The sequence below is a fragment of the Dermacentor albipictus genome, unplaced genomic scaffold (assembly GCF_038994185.2).
Source record: "Dermacentor albipictus isolate Rhodes 1998 colony unplaced genomic scaffold, USDA_Dalb.pri_finalv2 scaffold_17, whole genome shotgun sequence".
Lineage (NCBI taxonomy): Eukaryota > Metazoa > Arthropoda > Arachnida > Ixodida > Ixodidae > Dermacentor > Dermacentor albipictus.
The window spans coordinates 6,908,636-6,920,993 of record NW_027225571.1 but is presented as its reverse complement, the minus strand read 5'-3'; the positions used below and the strand labels follow the sequence as shown (position 1 = coordinate 6,920,993).

The following is a 12,358-nucleotide window of genomic DNA, read 5'->3' as shown; positions in this document are numbered from 1 at the left end:
TATTCTCGCATAGCTGTGCTTGACGAGATAGTTCTCGCACGGCGATACGAAACGATATCGTTCTCGTTTGTGTATGCTACATGAAAATGTTGTCATTCAGCTATGCAAAATGACACCATTCTTGTTTAGCTGCATTCTACAAGTGTTTGCATTTGTGTTGAATGAGTTCTTTTGTTCATGCAATATTTTTGGTGAAGTTCCACACAGTAACACATTCTGCCAACATTGCAGCGATTAATTTCGATCACGTGAGTCGGCCGGTGTGCCAGCTCAGAGACAAAGAGGACACTTTTTAGGGCACACAATTAACACAAACCATCTTTATTTTGTATTCCGAAGCATCGTGGCCAGGTGCTTGTTCAGGTCCTTCAGCCTCCTTGCCTCCGTATCCACAGTGTTCGGCGTTTTTGAAAAAGTGCTCGTATGCATCTGCACAAAAATGTAAACAAAGCAGCCGGCCCTGTTAGATTACAACAAGCCATTGGAACTGACATGCACAATAGGTAGCTCCACTGCATAACTGATTTGGCTGGTTCTTGCATGATATTGTGTGTAAAGCGTGAACATCTCACAGAGAAACAGGAAAAAGAGAACACGGAGGCTTATGAGTTTTCTACCTACGTAAATTGATATTTCAAGATTAACCACAGCAGTTGAAAGCAAGTGCTCGTCCTCGCATTGTCTTGTTCTCGTCTCTGTTAAATGTTCATGTTTCACAAAGAATAGAAATGGCTGCAGAATTGCAATACAAGACCACTGAAATAGTCTAATACTTTTCCACAAGTATTTTACATTAAATGAACAAGTATAACCAGCACAATGCGTTGGCGGGCTAGTTAGTGCGAATCCATGAATACTTCGTTTAGCGCGAAACGACACACACAAAGACGACAGGACAAGGCGCTACTCTGAACTGGCAGCATTTTATTGCGTCACTCCTTTATAGACCGCTCAAACCAAAGGAACATGCGCAGTGAGCACCATGCGGTGGAGCCACCAACAACATCCGATCCAAAGAGCGCACTCATGCGACAGAATCCAAAAAACCAAATTCAGCGCTGTACAAAGTTAAGGAAAGCACACTACTGCACTGCGACTCCAATGACTTAATGAAATATGCTTCCGATAACTCTCGGGCGGTGGTGTCACGGCTCTTTTTCAAGATCGTGGTATCAGAAAACATGGGTTTGCATTTGGACGTTTTACAATGCTGAGCCAAATGGGAACCTTTGCCTGTTGCTATGGATCATGTATGGCTTATGTTCTCTAAGGCGCTCGTTAACACAGTGGCCTGACTGCCCTACATACACTTTGCCACATGACAAGGGAATCTTATATAAACGACACCGACGCTGCATTCTACAAACTTCACATAGTTCTTTTCACAATCGGGTTTTTTACTTATTTTAGAAATACGGCAGCACGACATTGACAGTTTCTGAGGAGCGGAAAACACTACCGGAATTTGGTATTTAGTGGCGACATTCTTTAGATTGTGAGCCACTCTGTGGCAATACGGCACAACTTCAGGCCTCTTCTTTTGTGTGATGCAGTTACTTTTGTGCCGCTTCCCTTTCAGTTTCTGAAGCAATACTTCCGAGACTGATGTTACCACCACACTTGGGTAACCAGCAGTCTGCAGCCTATTTAACTGTGCAATGAAACTCATGTTCGCAGAGTGATGACAAGATTGCATTAAGGAAGATTCTAAACACATCAAAGCAATGGCGCGTTTCACAGTCTTTGAGTGCGCAGACGCGTAAGGTAAAAGTTCCTTACGTGCGCGTGGCGAGTACATCTGACAGGCGTGGCCTGTTTGTAAGGATAGCTGCAAATCTAAAAACTGGAGTTTACCGTCCCTAGATAGCTCATGGGTGAAAGTTAAACCTTTGCCATTGTCATTGAAAAGTGTTAAAATATCAGCTACCGTCACGGAGCATTCGTTGTTAGTCTGTTTTATCACAACAAGAAAATCGTCAACATATCTAACAATTTGAACCGAGTCATTGTTTAAGGCACTCTTAAGAGTGCGGTCGACAAAAGATAAAAAAATATTACAAAGAGCAGGCGCCACACATGAACCAATACACACCATTTTTCTGGATAAAAAGGTTATTTTCGAACAGGATAAAAGTTACATTTAAATAAAATTCAAGAAGGGACATGAAACCTTCTGAAGACAACCCGGTGGCATTGCAAAAATCTACCTCGCCACTTTCTTCGATGCACGTCATCACACTGCGAAATAGCTCATCATGCGGTATTGAATAGTAAAGATCTTCGACAACAGAAAAAATGTCGGCTACTGAATGGTTGTCTTCCAGAAAGGAAACAACATCGAAAGAATCCTTTATGCCATAAGGATCATCAATAGTTAAATGCTTCAACTGTTTTTGCAAAAAGCGGCTAACCAAAACCTGCCAATAGTTGTTTTCACTGACTATTGTACGGAAAGGCACATCCGGTTTCTGTGTTCTTGCAGTGAAAAAAAAACATCTAAAGCAAGTACCTTACATTGTTTACCATCTTTCACAATCTTGGTGAGGCCTATATTTTCCAACAAAGAAATGGCTTTGCGTTTTACCTTCTGAGCTTTCTCATTTGCCAGAATGAAGTGTTTGTTGACAGCCTCAATGGCTTTTTTGTTGAAGACAGCAGACGGAGCTATCACAAACCCGCCCTCTTTGTCACTCAGTAACAGCCGCAGTTCATTGTCTCTAAAGAAAGATACTGTCCTTTTGATCACAGCTGTCGAAGGTGGCGCGCTCCCAGTGTCGGTCCTACGAAGGTTGTCCACCCTATCGAGGAGGCACCGCTCCTGGTCCTCTAGTTCTGCTTTCCTTGCGATGCGCCTGTTCAAAGCCAGTAGCTCATGTGCAGGAATTCTTGGTTCCGTGCTGTACTTCGGCCCATTCTTTAGCAATGCAGCAACTTCGTCAGGAAGCCTGACGTCACCGAGTACCTGGAAACCAGCGGTGACCGGTTGCGTTTTTTCCTTTCTGCACGGTAGTCTGGACCGGAGGAGTAGCAGCAGCTGTGTCCACCAGAATTCTGTAGTCCAAGTTGATAGAAGTCTGTAGAAACGAAACTTCTTCTAGGCCACAATAGGTGCATCGCGCGAGTAGCACACAGCTCTCAACCAGTCGTACAGAAGGCGTACCTGCCCCCAAATTTCAGAACGAAGAATCCGACACATTCGCCGCACGTGACCGACGGAAGGCCTGACGTTCCCGAAGAGACTTGCCACATCTTGAGGAACATGTCCATTCTTCATGCAGAACGTAAGCATCCTTGCACGGCACACAGCAAAAGCTATGTGACTGACCAGAACAGCAGGATCAGGAGACAAATATCAGTGGGCCCTGATATTTGTGTGTCTGTGTCATAGGCCTCACCAAGATTGTGAAAGATGTAAAACAATGTAAGCTACTTGCTTTAGAGGTTTTTTCACTGCAAAAACGCACAAACCGGATGTGCCTTTCCGTACAATAGTCAGTGAAAACAACTGTTGGCAGGTTTTGGTTAGCCGCTTTTTGCAAAAACAGTTTAATCATTTAACTATTGACGATCCTTATGGCATAAAGGATTCTTTCGATGTTGTTTCCTTTCTGGAAGACAACCATTCATTAGCCAGCATTTTTTCTGTTGACGTCGAAGATCTTTACGATTCTATACCGCATGATGAGCTATTTCGCAGTGTGATGATGTGCATCGAAGAAAGTGGCGAGGTAGATTTTTGCAATGCCACCGGGTTATCTTCGGAAAGTTTCATGTCCCTTCTTGAATTTTATTTAAGTGCAACTTTTATCCTGTTCGAAAATAACCTTTTTATCCAGAAATATGGTGTGTGTATTGGTTCATGTGTGGCGCCTGCTCTTTGTAATATTTTTTTATCTTTTGTCGACCGCGCTCTTAAGAGTGCCTTAAACAATGACTCGGTTCAAATTGTTAGATACGTTGACGATTTTCTTGTTGTGATAAAACAGACTAACAACGAATGCTCCGTGACGGTAGCTGATATTTTAACACTTTTCAATGACAATGGCAAAGGTTTAACTTTCACACATGAGCTATCTAGGGACGGTAAACTCCAGTTCTTAGATTTGCAGCTATCCTTACAAACAGGCCACGCCTGTCAGATGTACTCGCCACGCGCACGTAAGGAACTTTTACCTTACGCGTCTGCGCACTCAAAGACTGTGAAACGCGCCATTGCTTTGATGTGGTTAGAATCTTCCTTAATGCAATCTTGTCATCACTCTGCGAACATGAGTTTCATTGCACAGTTAAATAGGCTGCAGGCTGCTGGTTACCCAAGTGTGGTGGTGACGTCAGTCTCGGAGGTATTGCTTCAGAAACTGAAAGGGAAGCGGCACAAAAGTAATTGCATCACACAAAAGAAGAGGCCTGAAGTTGTGCCGTATTGCCACAGAGTGGCTCACAATCTAAAGAATGTCGCCACTAAATACCAAATTCCGGTAGTGTTTTCCGCTCCTCAGAAACTGTCAATGTCGTGCAGCCGTATTTCTAAAACAAGTAAAAAACCTGATTGTGAAAAGAACCACGTGAAGTTTGTACAATGCAGCGTCAGTGTCGTTTATAAGATTCCCTTGTCATGTGGCAAAGTGTATGTAGGGCAGCCAGGCCGCTGTGTTAACGAGCGCCTTAGAGAACATGAGCGATCCATACCAACAGGCACAGGTTCCCATTTGGCTCAGCATTGTAAAACATGCAAATGCAAACCCATGTTTCGTGATACCACGATTTTGAAAAAGAGCCGTGACGCCACCGCCCGAGAGTTATCGGAAGCATTTTTCATTAAGTCACTGGAGTCACAGTGCATTAGTGTGCCTTCCTTAACCTAGTAAAGCACTGAATTTGGTTTTTTGGATTCTGTCACATGAGTGCGCTCTTTGGATCGGATGTTGGTGGTGGCTTCACCGCATTGTGCTCACTGCGCATGTTCCTCTGGTTTGAGCGGTCTATAAAGGAGTGACGCAATAAAATGATGTCAGTTGAGAGTAGCGCCTTGTCCTGTTGTCTTGTGTGTGTCGTTTTGCGCTAAACAAAGTATTCATGAAGCATAACCAGCTCATGCAAGTGAATACACAGATTTCACAGCTTTTTGCTACCGCACTGCGGAATATGCAGATGGAAAACACTGCATAGATGCCAGTGCAGAATTGTTTATAGGAAAGATTAATGCACCTTTAATACCACTATAGAAACTAAATGACAGTTTTTGTTAGCATGTTAGAGCACTCAATATGACCAGCTTCTATTACATAACATTTCAGCTGCTGTCTGGCCCTGCTCCCGATACTGCACTGGTCAAACATAGGTGCAACCACACTCTTCAATGGCTTTTTGTATTATTGCGTCAGCTTTTTAAGGCTAATTTTAGCCCCCCCCCCAGCTATCAGGGAGCCGTTGCATCACAGTGACGACAGCTGAGACAAGGATCTGTTTGTACGACAAGGTTAATCTTCCTCTTTTGCTTACTTAAACCTCCCCTCACTTTACTAATTATGTGGCACAGCAACACAATTGTTATATGCCGCCTCTTTAAAAATGCCTAATTTATTGTACAGGCAGAAATAGCTTCGCTAACCGCAGCACTACTCAATTTTCATTAAAAAGAATATCTTACTCCTGAAGCAGTGCAACAACTACAGCTACCAAACTGGTTGTTTGCTGGTGCAAAATATTAATAAGCTTACCGGCTAATGTAAAAACTACAATATTTTTATCGTCATATCAGCATTCATAGTAGCCATGCCATGTGTCGCATTCGCAGTTGTGCAAGCAACATGCATTGCCGATTTATCTGTTAGCATTGCCCTTTCGCTTCTCGCTTGATATTGCTGGGCAAGCAGTCAAACTGGATAGTTAGACACTGCCTGTCACCTCCTTACCTTCCTTATGAATTGTGCATTAAATGAGGATTTTTTCTTGGTGAAACAGTTCTAGTTTGAGGCCTAAACAAGCTCCAAGGGAGTTTGCATTTAAGGAGTGTAACCATCCTCTGAAAACATGTACATGAGGAACACTGCAGAAAGAGCACTTCAAAAAAAGAACACGAGTGTATTTATCCCCAAGGCCAAACCTTGTGTCTTCTTAAATATTTATCAAGTCAAACTCAAAATTGGTACTGAGGTGCAAGGTGTCCACAACATATTACCTTGTGAAAGCACAGTGGTGCCTGGATGTTGTGGGACCAGCTCGGACGTGGAGATCAGCACTGATCAGCAACACTGCAGTCTCCTTACAGCTTTTCTGCAGGCCCAGCCACACCTGCAATAAAACAAGTGAGCTTGGTGCCACAAAGTACTGTATTTACTCGCATAATGATCGCATTTTCTTGTAAAAAAAAATGGTCACAAATTCAGGTGTGTGATCATTATGCCGGTTAAATTTCCCGCAAAAAGAATTTTTTTCATCCCGCGTTTGCTGCGGGATGGCAATAGGTCAAGAAATAAGTGGCTGCCACTGTATGTAGTGCGGGACACCGAAACAAAAGTGGCGGCCAGCATAGCAAGCTGAAAACACCAAATGCGCCGAACGCGATTTTTTTTCCTCTCGAGTACATTACTTGCATTGAAAGTTTCTTCCATATCAGTAATGAATAATGTCGTTAATATCGGTAAGTTTGTGGCAATAACGTCGCCATGTCCACTATGAGGGCGCAGAAACAGATGGGCACGCTTAGCTGCCAGTGCCATAGAAAGACACGGCGGGCATGCTGCAGAAACTGCGGCATTTGTCTTCACTACTATCCTAATACAGCATGTTTGTGCTAAGGGTGGGCAAATATCTTAGCTGTGTTACAAGTGTCGGCGTATGGATAGGGTACACTTCTAACGTATCAGTGTAAACGTGGCTACTATTGTTGCCGCTCGTGATTTGTTGCGTGCCCACGAGTGCAGATGAGATGAATCGAAAGGCATCTTTTTTGTTGCTGTTGACCACAACCATTGCAAAGCCTACACATAATAAAGGCAATTTTGGTTGTAGCTTTTTTGTCATTGAAGTGCGGAAAGTAATGAAAGGAATGAAAACGAGCATCTGCTTAAAAATGTTTGGTGCGTGCAGACCACTTGGTTTATCTTGAAGAGTTGTTCGCGTAGCATTCGACAGATGGTAAGCGCGATCATTAATAGCTAGACTTGGCACATGACATATCGCTGCAGCAAGTTAGGGGTGCAATCATTACACAGGAAATAGAAAAAATCGAATTTGGACGACAAAATTCAGGGCTGCGATCATTACGTGAGTGCGATCATTATGAGAGTAAATACGGTAAATATAGAAAGTGACACTGTGAACAAAGCAATACTTATTAGGTATGAAATGCTGATATTCGCCCGTAGAAAGCTTTAAGTAACAAAGCCTGCAAGATAAGAAAAATGCAATGTATGGGCCATCTGTACAAGAACATTAATCAAAGGTCCCTTCATTTTTTAGTCCCTTCTCCTCCTCATGCATAGATGGCAGTCAGGTTAAGTAAACTGGACCAGATTGCCACATAGTGTAAGCAAAGGTGGTCACTTTGTGGGCCAATTATGATACAATAGCACAACATGCATCCCTACAGTTGTTTTAATGTGTTCCGTAATGCTAGCCACCCTGTAGGCCCTACAGTGTCAAAGCATCCATAACTTTAACAGCGTTACCCAGTAGGGATAACCAATAAGTGTCCACAGCAGCACAACTCAGCATATCTATCAGGAGGCTTTCGTTACACTTTTACAATTCTCCTCTTATGGCTTCATCCCAATTTTTGTCAATACAAGCTTGAAGCCTCTGCACAATCTGAATGCACAAGGGCACTATAAAAAATACCACATCTTCCTACCCAATTCCATGTTTAATATAAGACTGGAAAGTTCACTATCATGTGCAGAACAAGCCAAATTGTTCTGGAATCAAGTAATCTTCCACTACCTGTGAAAAAAAAGCATGCAAGAAAGAGTACGTCGAGCACAGGGGTGTTGATGGATATTAAATACCACTGTCGTGCAGTAGACACCACGTCAACAAAACAGGCCAATGTATAAATGACTGGATCTTCAACCATGTCAACTGAATGCTCAGGTCATTTGGTGGTGCAAAGCTCACTTGCATTATTTTGTTTGAAAACTATGCAACTGTGGCAATGTGTTACGAGCATAGGGCTGGCAAGATTTGTGAGCCTTTCCTTACATGTGTTACAGAGAATCTGCGAGTTGGCTCGCCCTCCAGTGGATTATCAGATAGCAAGACTGCTTATTTATCATTGTAAAACAAGTGTCATAGTAGCCATGCTTCTTTTCGCAGTTGTGTGAGCAACATACATTGTCGATTTATCTGTTCTTGCCCTTTCACCTCTCACTTTATATTGCTCTGCAAGCAGTAAAATTGGATGGCTATTAGACTGTTATGTCCTGTCACCTCCTCACCTTTCTTATGAATTGTGCATTAAATAAAGCTTTTTTCTTGGTGAAAGAGTGCTACTTTAAGGCATAAACAAGTTCCATGGCAGTTTGCATTTAAGCATCCTCTGAAAACATGTACATGAGGAACACTGCAAGAAGAACGCTTAAAAAAAAAAGAACACGAGTGTATTTATCACCAAGGCCAACCCTTGTGTCTTAGCATATTTCTCAAAACTGATACTGAGGTGCAAGGTGTCTATATCATATTACCTTGTCAATGAAGCAAAGCACAGTGGTGCCTGGATGTTGTGGGACCAGCTCGGACGAGGAGATCAGCACTGATCAGCAACACAGTAGTCTGCTTACTCTTTCTGCAGGCCCAGCCACACTTGCATTAAAACAAGTGAGCTTAGTCTCACAAAAGTATAATATAAAAAGTGACACTGTGAACTAAGTAATTCTTATTAGGTATAAATAGGAATGAAATGCTGATATTCGCCCATAGAAAGCTTTGAGTTAACAAAGCATGCGAGATAAGAAAAGTGCAATGTATGAGCCATCTGTGCAAAAACATAAATCGAAGGTCCCTTTTTTCGCTTCTCTCCTCCTTTTCGTGCATAGATGGCAGACAGGTTAAGTAAACTGGACCAGACTGCCACGTAGCGTAAGCAAAGCTGGTCACTTCTTCGGGGAGCAGCCTGTAGGCTGCTTCTTGAAAGAGTATTAGAAAATGCTGATAATGCATATATGCATTATTCACAAGAGGCCTTGTTTCTCTCAGAATGCCACAGCCAATCACATATGTCAAACTGACCATTTTAAAATGCATGAAAAGTACAGCATAGCTTTGAGGGTACCCCAAACTACTGAAATTCACATCAGCCAAGTTCAGCAGACAACACCATAATAAGCCTCTAGAAGTTGTGCATATTATTGCAAGTTGACAGAATAATGAGGAAGAGAAGGTGAGGGAGATGGTGCCACTATAGCATAGTTCAAACTCTATCCCACATCATGTGCAGAAGGGCAACGAATGCGCAGCTTTCAGTTATACTCTCACCTGTGACAACTGCACCAGGTTTACTGACATGCGTAACAAGCAGTATGTGATACCATGTTATTGCATCCTGCAACTGATGTGACATCAGAGATCAGCTTCAAGCTTGACGCTAAGCTATACTAGGGACACATAACGAACTGGCTACATTAAAATCTAAAGCAAAAGTGTTGAACATTGTTTGCCAGCCTGTGCACTTCATATTTTACAAAAATTCTAGACAGAAATCCTGTGTTGGAAAGACAGCACGCACTTTCCTAAAGCTTTCTCTCAGCATCCACACTTTTCTATGCATACATTATTAACCATTATTTACCTTGACACACTGTACACAAGCAGCACACTTGGAAAAGCAGAAACTAACATGTTTTTAGATCAGAGAGTTTTTCTCAGTGCTTTTGTTGCTGCAAACTTAGCCTGCTTCTGGAACGTATCTTAATGAACTTACCTAAAGCAAGTGTCCCTTTGCTAATTTTATTAGGGATTTTTCATTGCTAGCAATTAAGAAAGCAAAGCGCCAGGACTATTTTTTACGTGCATTTTCGCAATCCTATGCCACCCCATTTCTCAGCAGCTTTAGAACATCTTCACTAATAAAACTTCGTTCTCATTACTTAATGGAACATTAGTAAAATTGTAGAATAGCAAGAATTTATAAATTGCATGAGAGACTCAGAAAAGTTGACAGGTGCCAAATACACGAACAGACCCTAGAACACATAAATGGCTGTGACCGTTTAGTACGTACCTTGTCAAAGCAGGCAGATCAGATGCTTTGTCGTGCTGTTCAAGCTGCATAGTGCCGCAGCCTATGTGGTGCAGAGATGCCTCCGTCTCAGGAAATTGTGACATCCCTAAACAATAAATGTTCAGTTTATTGTAATCACTGCTGAAACTGCAAACTTGTGATTTGACAACATCGCGTCAAATTGGGGAAAGCTCTCGTACAGCCAGCTACATGAAGCTGCATCCGCTTAGAGAAATTAAATATTTCATTCTTACATCACAGGCGGTTATTCAACGTGTCAAAGGCACGAAAACAAACAACACTAAACACAAGAAATACAGGTTGCCTTGGCGACAACCTATAAGCATCAAAGTTTGCATCCAAGCTAAAATCTTCTCACGAGTCAGATCATTTGGATGCCGTCGCGCGTTAACGTTAGCTGTGAAAACATTTGCGCAACACATCAACGTACTTCTAGAATTGTCTATGCGATTTCTTGCTGAGAAATTACGTATAGAAGCAGTGACATTTCCTGCTTGAATTTTTTTCCCCGTTCAGACGAAGCGATGACCCGGCGCTAGCATACTTCATAACAAAAAGAAAATAAACAATAGATGAAGCACTTAGAACATTAACCTCGGGGTAATTTTCGTGAAACTTTTTGCTAAATGTGCACTCCGATATCGAACGAACATTAGGAAATCACTGTTATTGTTCTTGTAGCTGTACTAATCTTCTGCTGCGCATGACAAGGTACAGTGCTCACGGAATGAAACGCGACACGGAGCATTTAGTAAAGCCCTGCAAACGTGCAAAGTACGCGAGAGAACCATGTCATGTCGCAAGGAATTTGGTGACCAAAGGTGACGAGGACTCCGATGTACGTGTACGCACCAAAATTACGTCGATGTGACACGAACTACAGCCGGTGAAAACGAATATATGCGCATTACTAAGCCCTAAATTGACGCGTTTCATTCCGTGAGCACTGTACACTACATGAACCATAATGCGCAAGGCGCCGGACTTACCGTCTGAGGCGAGCGCTCCTTTGTGTCCGTTCACGCCGCATCGACTGCACCAACAGTCCGTCCAGCGTAGTGTTGAATTGCGGTGAGCTACAGCACGCGATAGCACAACTATCAACACATTCTTCCGTGCACTGTGACCCGATGCGGGAGCGGCGAGACAAAGAAGCGCGAATTGACCGCACTACGATAATCAACAACGGCGCACCGCAAGAAACATACAGCGAGCTAATAGCGTTGCACAGGCCCCAGGGCTTAGTGATCGTTAATTCACACACAAAAAAGGAGCACATGTTCTCTAAGCACCGCGTAAATATGATCAAACGATCAGCACCACATCGGCCGCCCGCCGCAACAACGCCTATAGAACTATGGCCTATAGTCCTCTTTAAGTACCCCAATTCCTCGGCTATGCGCACCATGCAGCCCGCTGCCGTTCCCGCCACCGCAGCACTGCCATCGACCTCCGCGCCAAGCATCCGAGCGTCGTCTGCTATAGCCTGGCACAGTTATGGTTGTTAGTCGCGGCACTCGGCATTTACATGGTGCTCGCTGAATAAAGCAGCCGTTATTTCTTTCTGTTGTTGTTTAAGCTGAAGTATAATATTCTACAGACACCATACCTGAGAGTGCACGTCCGAAGAAAGTGAGATGGAAAAAAAGGTGGGCCTACAAACCAAAGTGCACACGCAATGTTAACGCTTGGTGACCCACACGTCGCCGGTACTGGCGTCTCCATGAGCGCAAAACTTGGACCGGACGCAAAAGACCTCGACCGCCAGCCACGTGCCCGAGGACAGTTACAAGGCACACGCAATGAGAAAATAAAGTCGGCTACAGCACAAGAAGCGCAAACACTCGCAAGTAACGTGCACATGTCAGCAGAGCAGCGCCGCTCACTTGGTGCAGAGCTCGACCGCAGCGCCCTCACAGTCCCCGGAACAAGTCGCGCCCTGCTCGAAAGGAAGACTCGCGCAACTGAGAAACTACTTCGGTCCGAAATGAAGGGAAATGACGTCGTTTGTTTACTTCGCCGTCTGTGGTTCCGGTGACTGTGATCGCATGAGTAGCGTAGGTAGTAGAGGCGTATTATTTCCATGTTTTTGCGTGTTTTAGGCGGCCTTTTTCAACA

At 43.4% G+C, this 12,358-nt stretch overlaps 1 long non-coding RNA gene across 1 annotated transcript; it reads right to left on the bottom strand.

Moving 5' to 3' along the window:
* Positions 1-305: 305 nt before the first annotated feature.
* LOC139051997 (uncharacterized) lies at positions 306-12,049 on the bottom strand. Its single transcript, XR_011509651.1, has 5 exons — positions 11,230-12,049; positions 10,220-10,325; positions 8,685-8,802; positions 6,182-6,294; positions 306-429 (listed from the first exon to the last, which is right to left on the bottom strand). It is a non-coding gene; the product is annotated as an uncharacterized lncRNA (long non-coding RNA).
* Between the last annotated feature and the right edge of the window lie 309 nt (positions 12,050-12,358).